The following is an 18,266-nucleotide window of genomic DNA, read 5'->3' on the forward strand; positions in this document are numbered from 1 at the left end:
GAATGGGAAAGTTGAAGTGCAAAAGGAAGCTGAGGCAGAGGTCCAAGTAAACCATTAGCTTGTGCACCCATGCAAGCCCCAGGAGCAGAAATATAGAAAGCTGAAGGTCCAGGACACAGGTAGAAATTGTTGGACGGTATGCTACTCTGTAGAATTTCTCTCGATACATCTTGAACATCTATCCCCAAATGATCACCATAACCACCTCTGAGAGACCCACCTTGTTCATATCAAAATAGTTCTTTATGGTCTTTGCTGTTGGCCTATGACATTCTGGGCTAGTTCTGTTGTCAGTTGTGGCTAAATGTAACATGTGTACAATAAATCATCTTTTCTTCTGTCCTAGCTAAAGAAGAAAAGCAAGCAACCAACCAAACAATAAATAAAAAATTTCTTCACAGCAAAGGAAACAATAGAGTGAAAAGGCAACCTATGGATCCATACAACTCAATAACAAAAAAACAAATAATCCAATTAAAAAATGGGCAAAGAGTCTAAATAGACTTCTCAAAAAAAAAAAAAAGAAAAAGACATACAAATGCCCCACAGGTGTATGACAAGGTGCTCAACATTACTAATCATCAAGGAAATGCAAATCAAAACTACAATGAGATGTCACTTCATAGGTGTTAGAATGGTCACTAAGAGAAAACCAAAAGATAACAAGCATGGCCAAGGTTGAGAACAGAGAACCCTTGTAAGCTGTTGGTGGGAATGTAATTTGGAAGAACCATTATGAAGAATGGTATGGAAGTTTTCCCCAAACTAAAAATAGTAGTACTTACTTTTGATCTAGCAATCCTATCCAGGTGAAATATCCGCACTCTCATGCTCATTTCAACGTTATTAACAATAGCCAAGATATGGTAACAACCTAAATGTCTGTCAGTGCATGAAATGTAATATATGCGTATAATGGAATATTACTATACTTTAAAAAGAAGGAAATCCTGCCATGCAACAACATGGATGAACCTAGAGGTTATTATGCTAAGGGAAATAATCCAGATGCATATACTGCACGATCTCACTTGTATGTGGGATCTAAAATAGTCAATACCATGGAAATAGTAGAATGGTGGTTACCAGGGAAAGGGAATGGGAAGGGAAAAATGGAAAGTGTTCATCAGGGGATACAAAGTTTTAGTTATGTAAGATGAATAAATTCTGGAGATAGAACGCACAACAATGTAACTATAGTTAATGATAATTATTGTATACTTGAAATTTACTAAGAAGGCAGATTTTAAGTGTTCTCACTTTAAAAAAGAAAGAAAATGGTAACTATCTGAATTATGGATCTGTTAATTATCTTTTTTTTAGGGATGGGCAGAGGGAAAGGGACAGAAAAAATCTTAAGCAGACTCCCCACTGAGTGGAGGGGCTGATCTCACAACCTCAAGATCATGATCTGAGCTGAAATGAAGAGTCAGACACTTAACTAAGCCACCTAGGTGGTCCTGGATGTGTTAGTTATCTTGATTGTAGTGATAATTTTACAGTGTGAATGGATATCAAATAACCAAATCATATACCTTAAATATGTACAATTTTCATTGTCAAATACATCTCAATAAAAAAATCAAAATAGATTCTTCATCAAGACTTCTTGGTCACTTCCTAGGCAAAAACTGAAGAATTATGTACATTACAATTGGCAGCCTTTTAATAGTCTTTTCAATACCTGTTTCAATTCAACCTACCAAAAATAAAAACTAGCAAACTAGTTTTTGAACATAAAAACTATGTTCTTGTAAAAAGCTCCTATATGAACTACATTTGTTATAATGTCCATTTAATAACTTACATTTATCAAGTACATGCCATGTACCAGGACTAAATTGTTTATTATGTAATAATTCGATTAATCATCATAACAATCCTCTGGGTACGGATTATTATTTCTGTTTTTCACTTGAAACCTGAGGCAAAGAGAGACTATATAATCTTTTACATTACTTGACTAGGTAGGGTCAGAGCTACAATACAAATCCAGACAGTCTGAATCAAAGCTGGCAATTAACCTGCCCCATTATTTAACACTGGACTATGGTATCCTCTATATAAAAACAATTTTTAAAAACAAATAGTCTTAATTGGTGATCTTTTTCTGATAATAAAAATAAATCTTGGGATCCCTGGGTGGCGCAGCGGTTTGGCGCCTGCCTTTGGCCCAGGGCGCGATCCTGGAGACCCGGGATCGAATCCCACGTCGGGCTCCCGGTGCATGGAGCCTGCTTCTCCCTCTGCCTGTGTCTCTGCGCCTCTCTCTCTCTCTCTCTGTGTAACTATCATAAATAAATAAAAATTTAAAAAAAAAAAATAAATAAAAAAAATAAAAATAAATCTTGTTTCTTGTAGGATATTTTTACAATCAAAAAAACATATTTTAAGGGAAAGCATATAGACCCCAAAGAGATTCAAACCATACAATTTGTTCAAACAGTACAAATTGTAATATTGTGGCAATAGAATTAACTGTGGAACTTTAGGACCCATAGAAAAAGAGTAGATCTCATTATCAGTTTATGAGTTATGCTCCATTCTGTAGATGATACTCTTCCTGATCAGAAAGCAGCCACTACTTCAATACCATCTGATATTTTATGCAAAGGCCCAGCCCCAACACCAAAAAAATAGGGCAGCAGTGGTCAGGAACACCTCTTTATAGTAACTGATTTTTGTTATGATTCACAAGATAATAAGTGCTTGACATAATGGAAGACATTTTTGTGCCAGCAAGGCATGTAATGACTTTTTCTAGTAGGTCTCTCAATTGCTTCATTTTAAGAAAAACATGGAAGAAATTAGAGTAGCCTCGGGAATGTTCAAAGCTTTTCTTATATTTTTGGAGAAGATACATCTTTGATTTTACATAATATATCCTGGAAAGAATGAATATAAAACTTGCTAATGCCATGACTAAGAAAAAGATATCAGAATTGTTCTAATTACATTTTAATCTTTTCATTCTGATACATTGAGTATCAAAATCACACAGGAATTCCTAAACTTTTCCTATGAGTTCTTAACATATTGGTCTTACATGAACTGTGAATCCACACTAGAATGCTAGAAGGCTTCCATAAAACACTTGAAAATTAAAAGAGCAAAGCTATGAAATTCTAAAATATTTCACATTTATCACATGACTCACATAATATTATCAACTATGTGTTCAGAGTGACCTCAACAACTTAGGTAAGTATCTTGTGAAAAAAATATCATAGAGGATATATGTGTGTATTATATGTGTTTCAACATACTAAAATAGAAAAATATATGCTTGTATATTCATCCATCTAACAATATAATGTTGAAGGCAATAACAGCCAGTCTAGTAACATCTAGCAATTGTAGTTGCAAAATATTATACACTGAAAGTAGATTTTTCAAAGTGACACTTTCTTTAAAAAGAAAAAAAAAGATTTTATTTATTTATTCATGAGAGACAGAGAGAGAGAGAGAGAGAGAGAGAGGCAGAGACACAGGCAGAGGGAGAAGCAGGCTCCATGCAGGGAGCCCGACATGGGACTCGATCCCCAGACTCCAGGATCATGCCCTAAGCTGAGGGCAAACACTCAACCTCTGAGCCACCCAGGTGTCCCTCAAAGTGACACTTTCATTATTCTTCATTATAAAGGTTAAAATGAGATGACATAAATTGGCATATGTGATATTTTCAATAATCTAAAATAGATTAAAACTGAGTATGTCTAAATGACACAAGGTAAAGCACCTCTGTTTATAAAATAAATTACATGAAATCTACATCTAAATCTATTTAATGCATCCTAAACTGGAAATTAAATAGTGGACATGCAGTGATAAATCATGTCAGTGATTCAGGGCCTTTTTTAAAACAAACAAACAAACAAACAAAAAAACAATGTTCAAATAAACCCTTTGATCAGAATCAAAGTAGACTAAAAATCAAGTGTGACAGATTTCAGCCATTAGTCATGATAAGAGCTCTCAGAACACTTAACAGGGGAAAATTTCACCTATCAAGAAAATAATCCCATATGATTTTTATTGATATCTCTTGAGTTATCTAAAATCAATGCAGTAAGCTTCATCGATTAGGTTGTTTTATCAAAATAACTAATCGCAGAATGCACCTTATCTTCAGAGAAGCTGCCACTTAACTTTCTTTATCAATCTTCTTACAAGCATGATGGAGAATTTAATTCTAGACATATCCAAAAATAGTTGCATAGAAATTAGTATTTTTTTAAATTTCTACATTCTTCTTTGTATTATAAAGTGCTGCCAAAATATCACAGACTGTATGTTATTTCTGAGCCTTTCCTGCTTAAGTTTTCTGAAGTTCATGTAAAAGAAATCCTTAATCTTTAGGAATTACGGATCTACCTAGAATCTGATGATAGCTATGATATTTTCCTTTTTTTTTTTAAAAAGAAAAAGGACATATTAAGTTTGCATGTGATTTCACGGCATTGATAGATGCCTGGTTAAAAACTTGTGTTCTATGACAAATACTTTATTTTTTCAGATGGGCTGCATGAAATGCACTGGACTTCTCAAAAGAAAAATGGATCAGTGAACTCATTGAATGAGATCTCAGAAGATTGGGGGAGGTGATTACGTATGGCATTGGAAGTGGAGCTTATCTATCTGTTGAGAGACAGATCTCATTTCTGTAGGTGAACACTTTTATTAGTGATAGAAGGGCCTCTATTGGCTTATTCATCTTTGGTGAGACATCTCCTCCTGGTCTCATCATTGCCAATTCAAGTGGCTCCGTGTTGCCAGTACAAGTGAAATAGTTCTCCCCACACTCACTCACTCAGTAAATTGATATTTATTGAGAACCTGTTGTTATGTTAAGATCTTACCCAGAATACTGGCTTTAAGAATACAGACACAAACAAGAAATACAAGGTTCCCATTTTCATGAAGCTTGCCTTCTAGCAGAAAGGAAAAGAGACAATAAGTAAGTAAACAAATAACCAAGATAATTTCAGATAGTGGTATGAGCCACAAAGATGTAAAAGAAGGCCACATGATGAGTCACTGAAATAAGGGAAGAGACCGTCTGGACTGTGGTATTGATTGAAATCTCAAAAGATGAGGAAGAGCCAGCTGTGGAAAGATTTGGCAGAGGGTAGCTAGTGGGTTCAGACTGTAGGCTGAACGCTTGGTCGGAATGTGAGCAGAGGGGAGAACATCAAGTAAATGTTCCCGAAGGGAGAGCATGCTTGGCTTCTTCAGGGATATTTACTTTATTTTTAACTTTTATACACAATGAGACAATTGATATACTTTCAAAATTCATCTTCAATCCTTCATCATAGCCAGAGCTAACAAATTACCCTCTGAAAAAACCTTTAAAGCCCAAACTGGCCTATTCCCTGTTCAGCAAGTATAGCCCTGTCTTGTAAGTCTGTGGGTAGTGAACTTGTATGTCCCAGCAACGTCAAATTGCTACAAAAGCTCCTAAACCCTTAGTTCAATTTCTGCACTTTTCTTATCACAAAACAGTTACGCACAATTCTCAGATCCACACCAATTTGTGAACTGTAGTTTGGGGAGCACTACTCTACAGTACCCTTTCTATGAACAAAATAAAGCTTTATGTTTTCAAAATCATGAAAGTCACAGTAGAGGGCTGTTTTCTACTCATCATTGTTATAGATAGCAAATATTAGAAATAGCAGCAATAAAACTCAATGTTAACCTGGAGGGATTGCTCTCCAGATGAAAAAAGATTTGGAGTAATTTATGTCTCTGACTACCTGGCACTATTTCTGATGCCTGGGATTTGTTCTAGCACAGTTTCCTGCAACAATCATCTATTTGAAGTACTCAGTTCATTTTCTGGTCTTACTCCTCTTAAAAAGAAAAAAATACATATATATATATTTATATATATATATATATAAATTTAACATGTAACAGAATTTATTGGGGCTTTTTTAAAACTTCATTTAAAACAATCTTAAAATTTCAGCTTTTATTAGGTCAAGTGACTATATTTATAAATGGGATTATAAACAAAAGTACAATCATGGGGAGCCTGGAGCTGGGTCACACTGGTTTCAAAAAAAATTATGTGCATCTCTTCACACTCAGCATTAGGTGATGTCAAGCTGGTAGTTGATAGCAGCCTAGTTGAAAGTATTTACATCCTGGAAATCAGCACAACTACTACTCAAGGCTTTTTTTCCAAGAGAGCTGGTTATTGAACATTTACTAGCACATCACCATCTGTAATCAATGTTAATTTCAAATTTCTTTAGAGTAAGAAGGATTGACAAAATGGCGTTATAAAATTTGAAATATTTCAGGTACTGTTTTCAAGATGGTTGCATTTATGTTCTTTAATACCAGGCTAAGAAGAACAACAAAAAAGTTTTCCTGGACTATACAAGATAATCTATTTTTCAATATAAATTTGTATCATTGGTTCTGTTTGTCCACACAGGCGTACATGCACCAGCTCACAAGGAGGAGTAGCAATGGATATACAACAACAATAATAATATATGTGTTTCTATGTGTAAAATTATTTTAAAATATGATGTAATAATTATCTTAATATTGACCAAACATACAAGCAAAACTACAGTAATTTCTCCCAAACAACAGTAGAAACTAGAACTGGTGAAAAACTTTTTGAAACATAATGGGTAGAAAAAGCCTCTGTACCGTTGGGAGTTGTATTATTGAAAATAATAATAACACTATTTTTATTTCCAATCATTGTATTAACAATAGAACTCCTTGTTTACATTTATAAATAGCAGACTACACTGAAACTTAAATCTATCACTGAAAAATTATACTTTTTTGAGAAATTAGATTATTTATAAAGACAAAATCACTTTTTAAAGGAAATGAGAAGCAGATAGATAAAAGGATGTAGTAAATGCTTGGACAGTTGGTAAATAATGGCTACTAAATGAACATTTAAAAAATGAGCAAGTTGCTTCACTGGTTAGAGTGTGGTTCTAAAGTAGTTAAAGGCATGTTAGGTTACTCTAACCTGTGATTGTTGGCTGAACAGTTAGTCTGAATATTAGTCTTGAAAACAAAAGCCTTAAAACCACAGGAGAAAGTCAGTAAATTCAATGACTCACCATTAAAGACCTCCTAATTCAATGTATGTGAAGCTTGGGGGCAGTGGGACGGTAGCCTTAGCCTTTGATACCAGGGATTTCATAAATCATTAACATCTATCTCATTTATAGTCCTTTTTTTCTCCTAATCAAGCAAAAGTACAGTGAAAACCAAATTGGAAATAAGAGTTATACTAAATTTTAGAATAAACTGTTTTTCAAATATTGTGAAAGATGTTTATAACAAAAATGTTTAACAAAAAAATAAAAAATAAAAAAAAATGTTTAACACATTAGCCTCACCCCCACCTTGCAACACCATCTGTCCAAAATAAATTTTAAGAATTGCTTTATTTTCCCTTGGATAGTTAACTTTTTTATGATATTTGAATCTGAGCTAATTTTCACAGCACAGCAAAAATAGGATCTTATGGAGAGATAAATACTACTCTAAAATAATGAAATAGAGAATTAAGGCAATATTCCTATCATAATACATCTACCCTCCCCATTTTGCAAGGATTTTCTTATATTGAAAGATATCTTTTTAGTAATGAGGAATTAAATTTTCTGCCTTTTAAACTATATGAAGGGATAATCCTCTATCCTGTTCCTTGCTTTCTTTTCTTGTTAAGAGAGGGGAAAAAAACCACATCATAGTACCGCTTCCAGCTGCTTAATATTCTTTCCTTAAGCAAGCTGTGTCAGGTGATTGTCTACCTCTGTGGCCCTTAAATCACTACCAGTGATGGCTTAGTGCCCACAGTTTTACTAATTATCACATCTTCCTTAAACATCTCTTAGTTTTGAAGACAAAATAAAGTTCATGTTTATATTAATTTCAACAACATTCATTTAGCAGCCACAAAACAATCTTTCTTAAAACTAAAACATAAAGAATATGCTAAATTTCAATCAGTGTAGGTACTATTGAAGAAAAACCAAGATGCTCTCTCCATTTCCGGAACTTTCTCTTATTGATTCACAAACATTTTAACTGGAAATTAGAATGACAAATGCAATAGTATTCTTGGGATTTTCAAAAGTCTGCATAATTGTAGTCATCAGGATGGGAACCTCTTCATCTGAGATGGCTTTCTTGCCCTAGAATTAGAACACACTTACCACTAAGCAATAACACTAAATAAAATGAAAGATTAATAAAAATCATTTGTGTTCAAGTTTCAAGAGGGATGCTCTCAGGCATTATTTATATAGTCAAAAGTCAAAAACTTAACTTTGTCTAGTTCTTCACATTTTGGGAAATCACAAAAGATATCTCCTCATACTTAATGAAAAAGTAGCTGTATTTTTGTCCTGCATCATCACATATAACCCTTCCATGAAGGATGAACTATTATTATTCCCATTTTATGGAGGAAGCAATGGGAACAGGAGACAAAAAAACCTTAAAATGTTTGGCCAAGGCCACACAGATTAAACACGGTAGAGATTCCAATTCAAACCTGACTCAAAAACCAATGGTCACCATCTTCAGAATATACTGGCACCTTTAGATAACTATCAAGGAGTTTCGAAACTAATCCTTTTTCTCAAGTGTTTAAAAAAATCAATATAAATATAGGGTTTTTGAAACACGTTGAAAACAATCATAGTTCATATGAATTATGATAATTTATATGTATATATTGTTTACTAAACTCTCTTGCACATTCTTTCTTTTAAGCATTATTGTATAAAATTCTGAGTTTCCAATCTGAATGTTTTTTTAAAACTTAGGATAATATACCCAGAACAATATTTAAGTTAAATTCTACAATGGAAGCCCATGATTTCTTGCTGGGGAACTGCATTGCCCTAACAATACGCACTTCACATAACTCCAACCAATGACCATCCACAATCATGAGAATAATCTCAAAAGACTAATCAGCAGTTTATAATTCTGAGCCCTAAGAGGAGTTATGGAAAGTTTATTGTGACCTCATTCTGCAACTTTCCAGATTTCAGAAGTTTTACTATAGATAGATGGTTGCCAGGTCAATACTTTGCCTTCTATTATGTGAATCTGGCCATTTCAAGAGCAGGAAGAAAAATGAATAACTCTCAATACTTTCTACAAAAGGGTCAGAAAATTCAGGCATTTATCTATCTGTCCAATCATCAGCAAATGTGTATATAACCTTACTTTTCCTCACAACCAGGAGAAAGAATTCATCTTGACATATTCTTTGTACATAAGGAAAGCAAATAACTAGAGGGAGATTAGTTTGATGTGCCCATCTAATTGGATGAGCATCAAATAAACCTTTGCAATTGTATTTTCTTGGTGTGCTTACTATTTTATGCCCTATATATGTTGTAACAAAATGATCCAGGTCAATCTTTAAGACCAATTCAGTGAAACCAGTTACATTCATGTAGATCAATCACAAAGAATTGATTAGACCATCCACTTATAATCTAATTGATTGCATTGTGCTTGGGTGTATCTGAAACAGCCACTGTTTTTATTATGATACAAAAATAATCACACCAGCAATTCGGTACTTATTATGTAAACCAAAGTAAAAACCAGGCTTATTTTGTCATGTTCAAGTTACTTCTTCAACTGGACTTTTGAGATTGATTTGAAAACTCTTTTTCTAAAAAAAAAATTTTTTTCTGTTGCACAGTAATTCATTCATCTCATAAAAAAATTCAGACAAGAAAAAAGCACATGAAACACAAAGTTCAAATCATCTTGTGATATGAACCTTGTTTCTAAGTTTTCTGGGCAAATCTTACTTTACCCTTGCAAATTTTGTGTTTTTAGACCATCTTCTTTCCAAGTTCCTAAACTATCATTTAATCTCAAAAGTATAAATGGAAAAATCAGTACGTTGTGATCTTTAGGCAAAAACAATACTTGTGGAGAGACAGAAAAAAACAAATTCCTCTGCCACGTGATGGAAAGCACATATTGTTTCCTCATGCTTTTCTAATAATGTGCTTATCTTTTAATTAATTACTTTATGACTATTTGGTATTACAAAAAGTTGTGATTTTCCCATAATCATTCAATTTTTGTATTTAAATTTAGTTTATGGATAAGGCAGTAACTATATAATAGAACACAAAAAGCACATGTTCCAATCTGTGTAAGCTGCTAGACTTGGTTTCAAGAAAATACATAACAGATCTCTATCGGTAGTTCTTGACTTTAAGTGTACAACAGAATTATCCCTAAGGGCTTGTCCAAACAGAATGCTGAGCCCCTACCTCTACACTTTCTGAATCAATGGATCTGGACTGAGACTGGAGAATTTGTATTTTGAACAAGTTCCTAGACAGTTGTGGTAGTGTTGATCCAGAGACCACATTTTGAGAACTATTGATCTATATCAAGGCATTAAACATCACTTCAGAATTCATCTTTGTAATATTAATCATCACTGAATCTTGATTTTAATAGACAATTTAGAGCTGTGTACACAGTAGGTTTCAGTGAACACTGTTGACTGATTTAAATTTAGGCATAAAATAAATTGGATTACAAACCGACCAGTTACTAAACAATCCATCTTTTCCCCAACCGAGAAAATCTTGGCCTAGGTAACAGAGAGCTGAGGTACATAAAATTGCCTTTAGATACTGAGTTTTTCTACCTATGGAGTTTCTTTTCAGTGCACTTTTACTTTATTTACTGACAATAGAAAGCACAGTCATCTTGGCACAAGCAATATAATGATAAATGAAATGTGGTTAATGAAACATCAATGAAATTGTTGATTCCAGGGATTTTTCTTTTTAGAACAATGTTTTGGTAATAGCAGAAAGTGGTTCTTGGAACAAAAGAGATCACAGCTTGATTTTTTAACGTTAGGCCCCTGTTGCTGAAATCTGGAATCTGTCTATTAGTTTGTTTTGTGGTTTATCTTTCACCCTGCATGACTAATTTAAGCAAGATGTTTCTTCTGTTTTCAATCCTATAGTGAGATGTGTAAGCTCTTTCCCATAGCTATACCAGTTCTGCCAAATTCTGAATACTAGTTGAAATATCAATGGAGCTGGAAGAAAACATTTAAAGATTTTTCCTTTGCCTTTGTCATATGTTATGGTATTCATATGACTCCCTCTGGTGGCAAATGTAGCATGGAATGTTAATCTTTTTCAAGAAATATACAAGTTTACATTTCTTTTCATATAGTCAATTGTTGTTTCTTTCTCATCTGAAGTTTTATTTTCTACCTAATGCTGATGCTCTCCACAATCTGATATACCCACTATAATGATGTGATTCAAAGTTATTGGTTCTATCAATACCTAGATTGAATCTCTTTGTCAAAACTCAGTCTAGAAGATGATATCAAATAGTTTGTGCAGGCTCTTAACAATCAAACCAGAATATAAAAATTCTAAAATAATTAAAGAAAGCAAACCCCCCAAATTCAATCTCAAATCCTCTAAACACAGCCCATTCATGTAAAATATAAGGTTAGTCTAAGTAAACTTAAATATCTACACCCAGAAAATACCCTCAGGGCTCCATCCATATGAAATGTACAGTCACCCAGAGATGAATTTGAATTTTACCATTTGGTGCATGGGTAACCTAAGCCAGGTTATGTAACCTCTGTGAGATGTGGTTTTCATACCTACAAAATGGAATGATGCTGTGAACTTGTTGCTATGGATCAAATAAGACAATGTATGTAAAGACCTAGCACTATGTCTGACATTTAGTAAGACACTAGCTAGTAATCTGAGCCTTTTATCTGATTTTTGTTTGAAACGTACAGCGATAGCCTTGGCTGAGGTAAAGATGTGAGGTTCCCATCAGACCAAGCTCACACAAGGAACGGCCTCCACGAGCCAATGTTCCAAGTGATGGTTAAGCAAATGCACACACTGAAGAAATGAAGCTCCTTTCTTATATGTGCACACAGTATCTTGACGTCTATCATGCCACCTCGAATGCGGCCCTGGAATACCAGAGAATCCCCCTTTCCAATCAAACTTGCCTCTATTTCTGTCGCTCAAGTCAATATGACAATGCTTCTTTTTGAGCTAAGGGATAACATGGATTTAGGGGCAACAAAATTTTTACTCTCAAGAAAGAAAATATCTTGAGAAAATATCTTAAGAATCTTTCACATTTACTGTAAGACAAGAAGGGTAATAATGCATTTTATATCTCCTGATAAAAGCTTCTTGCACTTGTTAACAAAATAATTGGCCTATACAACATGAAAAATTGATCGTGACTTAAATGATGTTTATGCGCACGTCTGTTTTAACAGTTTTGATTGAGGAGTTAAAATAGGTTATTTGTCCTCATCTCTTTACTGTTGCTTTGTGGTTGTGTTATTAGTTTTGTGATTGAATTAATCATACATATACATAGGCACAGGTGTACATGTTTAAGGGTTTTGTTGCGAATCTTATTTATTTAGACACTTTCATTGCTACTAGTATCTTTCCTACTAGTGAAAATGCTGATCTAGATTGGTCAGGAGTAAAAGCACCATCATGCGCCATAGCGCTGGGCGTAGGGTCCGTCTGTCGTCTAGGATTCCATTTCTCGAGAATCTCATATTGCCTTTGGACGCCTGCCAGTGCAGCTAAAGTAAGAGGGGCCAAGGTTGCCCTATGACCCCATCACCTCCTCAAGCTCTTATCATTGCTTTTTCCCTTAGCACTGACTTATTTTTTTCCATCAGAAAAGTACAATCCGGGATCCCTGGGTGGCGCAGCGGTTTGGCGCCTGCCTTTGGCCCAGGGCGCGATCCTGGAGACCCAGGATCGAATCCCACGTCGGTCTCCCGGTGCATGGAGCCTGCTTCTCCCTCTGCCTATGTCTCTGCCTCTCTCTCTCTCTGTGTGACTATCATAAATAAATAAAAAAAAAAAAGAAAAGAAAAGTACAATCCAAGATTCAAGTATGAATATAGAAGAGAAAAAGCAGAGAAAGCTACTTGGCTTGCTTTGCCTTCCGCCCAATTCAAGCCAAACTGTCAGCCAGTAACAAGAGTTTGCCCGACCCGCTCTCTGTGCAGATATTCCCCTTGGTGAACTTGCAAGAAGTCATTGGAAAGTATTTCTGGGTTTCTATTACTGGGGGAAAGGAGGAAAGAATGGGCAAAAATAGAATTCTGGGCTTTTCAAAGCAATACAGGCAAATTATTGAAAACTATAAAACGCCTTCACAGTAATAGAGCCTTCTGCAACTACCCAAAACTGACAGCCAGTCTTCTGGCCAAAAATATGAGGAAGAACATTGTCAGGGGTGACTTCCATCTTTTCCATATATTCAGTGGCAGGAGCATTTGTGACTCCTTCTCTTCCTGACACCACATTTCTTCAACAAGCCTTCTTGCCTTGCCTCTATCTTTGAAACATCTGTCAAATGTATGATCTATAGGAATTTTCATCAGCAACTGCTCCCTCTCCTATACTCTGTCTCACACAGGATCCTTTCAATATAACCATTTTATGGTTTCCTATATTGATTTACTCTCACTCTCTGCTTGCTCATCAGTCAGAGCCCCAGCAGAAAACGGGTCGTACATTCAAGTCATGTAATCTGAGGAGAGTTTAATAATGAGACTATTTACAAAGGCTTGTGCAGGGCTGAAGGGAGCCATAAGAGTAATGCCATGCCTTGGGAGCCTAGTACCCAGCCAGAAGCAGCAAGAAGAGTGAGTGGTTGCCAGACCCAGAGAGGAGAGCTATATAGATGGGGCACCGGTGGACTGCAGTGGCCAAACTGGGAAGAATCTGGGTGTTGGGGGAGTCAGTACCTCGACCTCACCCTTTTTTCTCCTCTGATCACCTACAGGCCTCTCCTTTGAAAGGGCTACATCTAACTGGGAGCTGGAAGACAAAGTCATGTAACTCATGTGGGGCAGCATTCCCAAGGGCCTGTGTAGCAGCCAGAAAGGTAGAGAGGGGATCTGGAGATGCAACAGAAGAGTTCAAATACATCTGCCATAGCATGATTTTACTGCAAGTAAAATTTTACTGCAAGTAGCCATTGTCTCCTGCCTAGATTACCGGTTTCTTCCTATCTGATCTCTGCGCCTTTACTCTTGCCTTCTTCCAGCCCATCCTCCATACCAGACAGAGGTGACTCTAAAAGTGTTAAACTGATCATGTCACTTCTCTACTTAAAGCCAGTCAGTGGCCTCTACTGCTCTTGGGACAAATTTTAAACTCTTTAACATAAAACATACGAGGCCTTTGGCAATTTAGCTCTTAAGATCTTTCCAGTCTCGTTACTCACTGTTTCCCTGGTCACACTGCACACAAACCGAAGGTAATCCGGTCTTCTAATATGCCATGCTTATCTCCTGATCTCTCTGCATGATGGTCCTTTGGCTAAGTGCCTTTTGCTACTCTGCTGGTTGAGCTCCTTAGTACTAATTCTCAAGTGTCCCCTCCTTTATCTAGCCTCCCAGAAGTAGGTTATATGTCTTCCTGGCACAGTTCCATCTGCTCCAGACATGGCACTAATATGTTATTTTAATTGCCTCTTTACTACTTTATTTCCCCCTAGAGAATATAGACTGCTCGAGTGCAAAGGATTACATTGTTCATCATTGTCACCTCAGCACCAACTGGGGCCTGGCATCATGTGGGACCTAGGAAATTTTATTGAATGAATAAAGAAACTAAAAGTAAAAAGTCCAATCTCTTCCTCATGACTTCCTGTCTCTCCACAATCCACCTGACATTACCTAATCACCCTCACCTCTTATTATCCTATCTTCTTCAACATCTGTTTCTTCCCCCATCATGGACTCATCTATCCAATCACTTTACCTCCTAGAAAGGAAGTTAAAAATCCCTTTTCCTTCCTTATCCCCTCTCCTAAGGGTGGGTTAGAATATAGACATTGCATTCTATCTCAGACTATAGAGTACCACAGGGTAGAGTATTAAAAAGGACTGAAAGACTATACAGATGTAAAAATAGTTCTTTGAGGTTATTTTCCTTCCAAAGCACTGGAAAAGTAAGGCAGGGCCACAGTCTTCTCTTTGTATCCATGCAGCTAAGAAGACAGGCCTAGAAATCTTTTCCTCTCCTCAAATCACACGTGGGCTTTGGGACAAATTTCCAGTCTCTTATACATTCTTCTCTCACATTTCTTGCTCTCACGTTGACTCACAAACCACATTGAAGCTGTAGGTAATCTTAGAGTCCACCCTCCCAGCGTCTAGCTCACTGGATATACAAGTATAACGTGAAAACCTCAGTTTGCAATCAAGGGTTAGCTTACCTTGCTTCCTCTGTGTGAATTGCTGTCTTGGGGATCTTGGGATCAGGTACTTCATTTGAGGTAATATTCAGACATTTCTCTGCTGGAAAAATACCATATTTTTGGTTTTTCAAGTTGTTGCTATTTCAATTTTCTTTTATTTTAGATTAATTTTAAAATACTATATGCATATGGTAAAAAAAAAAAATCAAAACTCTGCAATGAGACAAGTGTCCCTCTTTCCCACATTCTGTCTCCTGGAAATTAGCAAAAGTATCTGCTGATTATATTTTATTATTATAATAACATCACCTCTCAACCTAAGAATTGGGTTTATATCACAGGTATTCTGGTGCCAGATACCTTGTGGGAAGATCTTGGGCAGGTGGCCTCAGGCAGATTGACACAGGAAGCAAGTATCTAGCTTTGGTTTGGGGATGACTGTAATCTCCTTAACTTTGGAAATGGGGCATGAGGCTGACAGAGCAGATAACCAGGATGCAAGGAGAAATTGGTCAGTCCCAAGGCAAAAGGCAGATCCATCTATCAGAATGAGGGTCTGAGTTCAAAGCTTGACAGACCTCACTGATGGACTGACCCTGAGTCCCATTGCTACCAGCCAACTAACTTCTTAAATTCCCCTGGATCAGGAATATGATTTTTCCAAACCACAGATGAGAGCTAAGATGTGACTAGAAAATTATAGTAGAAGGAAGATAGGTAGAACATTATAGAAATAGTCTTTTTTGGTACTGATAAATGGTTCCTACAATATTTCCTTTTTCATGTGTGTTCCTTCTCTAGCCATCAAACTACAAACAACATGAGGTTAAGTACCAAGGTTTTCCCTGTATCTGTACTTGATAATAAATCATAAATTTACCTAAGTTCTGTGTACTAATCACACTCTTGAGCTATGTGAGAATTTTATATATAAAAAAGTTTACATTTCATTAGAAGTTTACTTTAAGAAGTGGACTGCTTCCCCCAGAAGGTTAGAAGTGTTTCTGAAAACTTAAACAAAATATTTCTCTGGAATGTGAACACTCTGCCTACAAGCTGCCAAAAACAATCAGATTACTTGGGACTCAAGTACTAGAATCAAACTGAGCCCATCATTTTTATCTAAATTCAAACAGTTTAATTACCTGATTGTTGAGAGTAAATAATCATCATTCTAGGAGGCCCAGTATGATTAAAATATGATTGTTCTTCATAATTTTGCATTGTTTTCCAGGATTTTTATGTATATTGTGATTGGGTACACCAGAACAGTCTGATACCATATCAACCTCAGTGGAACAAATGAACTTTCCATGAAGTCTGAACTACTCGCCAGGTGTACTGCCTTTTTCAGAGGACTGTACACTTTAATGCCTAAATTATTAGGAGTTATACTCAGTAGAGAGCCTTGATACTGTAACCCACCACCTCCCTCACGTCATCTCTTATTACTTTCCCCTCTGGCTTGTTGCATTCCAGCCCCAAACAGCCCAGACATGCTTCAAAAAAGCCTTTAAGGATTTCATGTTGCCTCTTCCCTCTTTCTCAGATACTCTTCCCTCAAATATCCACATGGCTAATTCCATTTAGCTCACTTTCTTCAAGCTGCCTTCCTGAACCACAAAGCATCTACTATTTCATGGCATCCACTCCAATTTGCATTTATTCACTATTAACTTTTTTTTTTTTTTTTTTTGGTCTAACTGAAAGTTCTGTGAACTCAGGGACTATGCTTTGTCCCCCACTGTCTATTAAACATATAGCCATTCAGTACCAACTCTGTGCCAACTATTTTAAGGGACACAGTTGTAAAAAGAGTTCACATTATAGAGGAGAGCTAGGAAGACAGACAATAAACAAGTAAAATAATGATATTGCAGAAGATGACCAATGCTTTGAAGAAAACAGGAGAATGTGATAAAGAATGACTGAGAGGGGATCCCTGGGTGGCGCAGCGGTTTAGCGCCTGCCTTTGGCCCAGGGCGCCATCCTGGAGACCTGGGATCGAGTCCCACGTCGGGTTCCCGGTGCATGGAGCCTGCTTCTCCCTCTGCCTATGTCTCTGCCTCGCTCTCTGTGTGTGTGACTATCATAAATAAATAAAAATTAAAAAAAAAAAAAAGAATGACTGAGAGTGGGCAAGTTCATTGAAATCACCTGACCAGGAAAGGCCTCTCTAAGGAAGTAACACTGAGTTGATGAAATGGGAATGAAATGCTGGAGGCAGCCATGAGAAGACATAGTGGCTGAGCACTCCAGCAGAGCAAACAGAGAGTGTGAAGGACCTAAGGTTGGAAAATTTTTGACCTAAAGGGATATAAAGAATTCCACCATATCTGGGGGGTTCTGAATGACAGGAGTGGGGTTAGATGGGAATAGCAAGCAGGGGGCAGATTATACAGAGCAGTATAGATCATACTAAAGCATTTTGCTTTGCCTCCTATGTGCAGAATAGATTATAGAAGAGCAAGAGCAGAAGCAGCAGGAAGGTTTACCCCAGCCGATATAGAAGACAGCAGTGTCTTGGATCGGGTGTAGATAGAGACAAGTAGGAGAAATGGAGAATACACTGGAGGTGGAATTGACACGCCTTGCTGGTAAACTAGATATGTGCAGTGAGGGAAGGAGAGAAATCAGGGATGGCTCGTAGGCTTTGGGCTAGACCTATATGATGGATGAATGTGCTCAATAGTTGTGAATACATCAATCAATACTGAGGTTCTAGGTGAAATTTTGTTTGAATAAAACAGTTCTGGGATCCCTGGGTGGCGCAGCGGTTTGGCGCCTGCCTTTGGCCCAGGGCGCGATCCTGGAGACCCGGGATCGAATCCCACATCGGGCTCCCGGTGCATGGACCCTGCTTCTCCCTCTGCCTGTGTCTCTGCCTCTCTCTCTCTCTCTCTCTCTCTCTCTCTCACTGTGTGCCTATCATAAATAAATAAAAATTAAAAAAAAACAGTTCCTCTGATGAAAACTATCAC

General features: G+C 36.6%; 1 long non-coding RNA gene across 2 annotated transcripts in view; it reads right to left on the reverse strand.

Annotated features, from left to right (window-relative positions):
• LOC140609439 (uncharacterized) overlaps positions 1–18,266 on the reverse strand; it is a 51,166-nt gene that overhangs the window by 17,025 nt on the left and 15,875 nt on the right. For both annotated transcript variants that reach the window (XR_012011274.1, XR_012011273.1), the window contains one exon: positions 15,304–15,385. This is a non-coding gene — a long non-coding RNA (uncharacterized lncRNA). The remainder of the gene's footprint in view (positions 1–15,303; positions 15,386–18,266) is intronic.

This window comes from Canis lupus, chromosome 18 (genome assembly GCF_048164855.1).
Source record: "Canis lupus baileyi chromosome 18, mCanLup2.hap1, whole genome shotgun sequence".
NCBI lineage: Eukaryota > Metazoa > Chordata > Mammalia > Carnivora > Canidae > Canis > Canis lupus.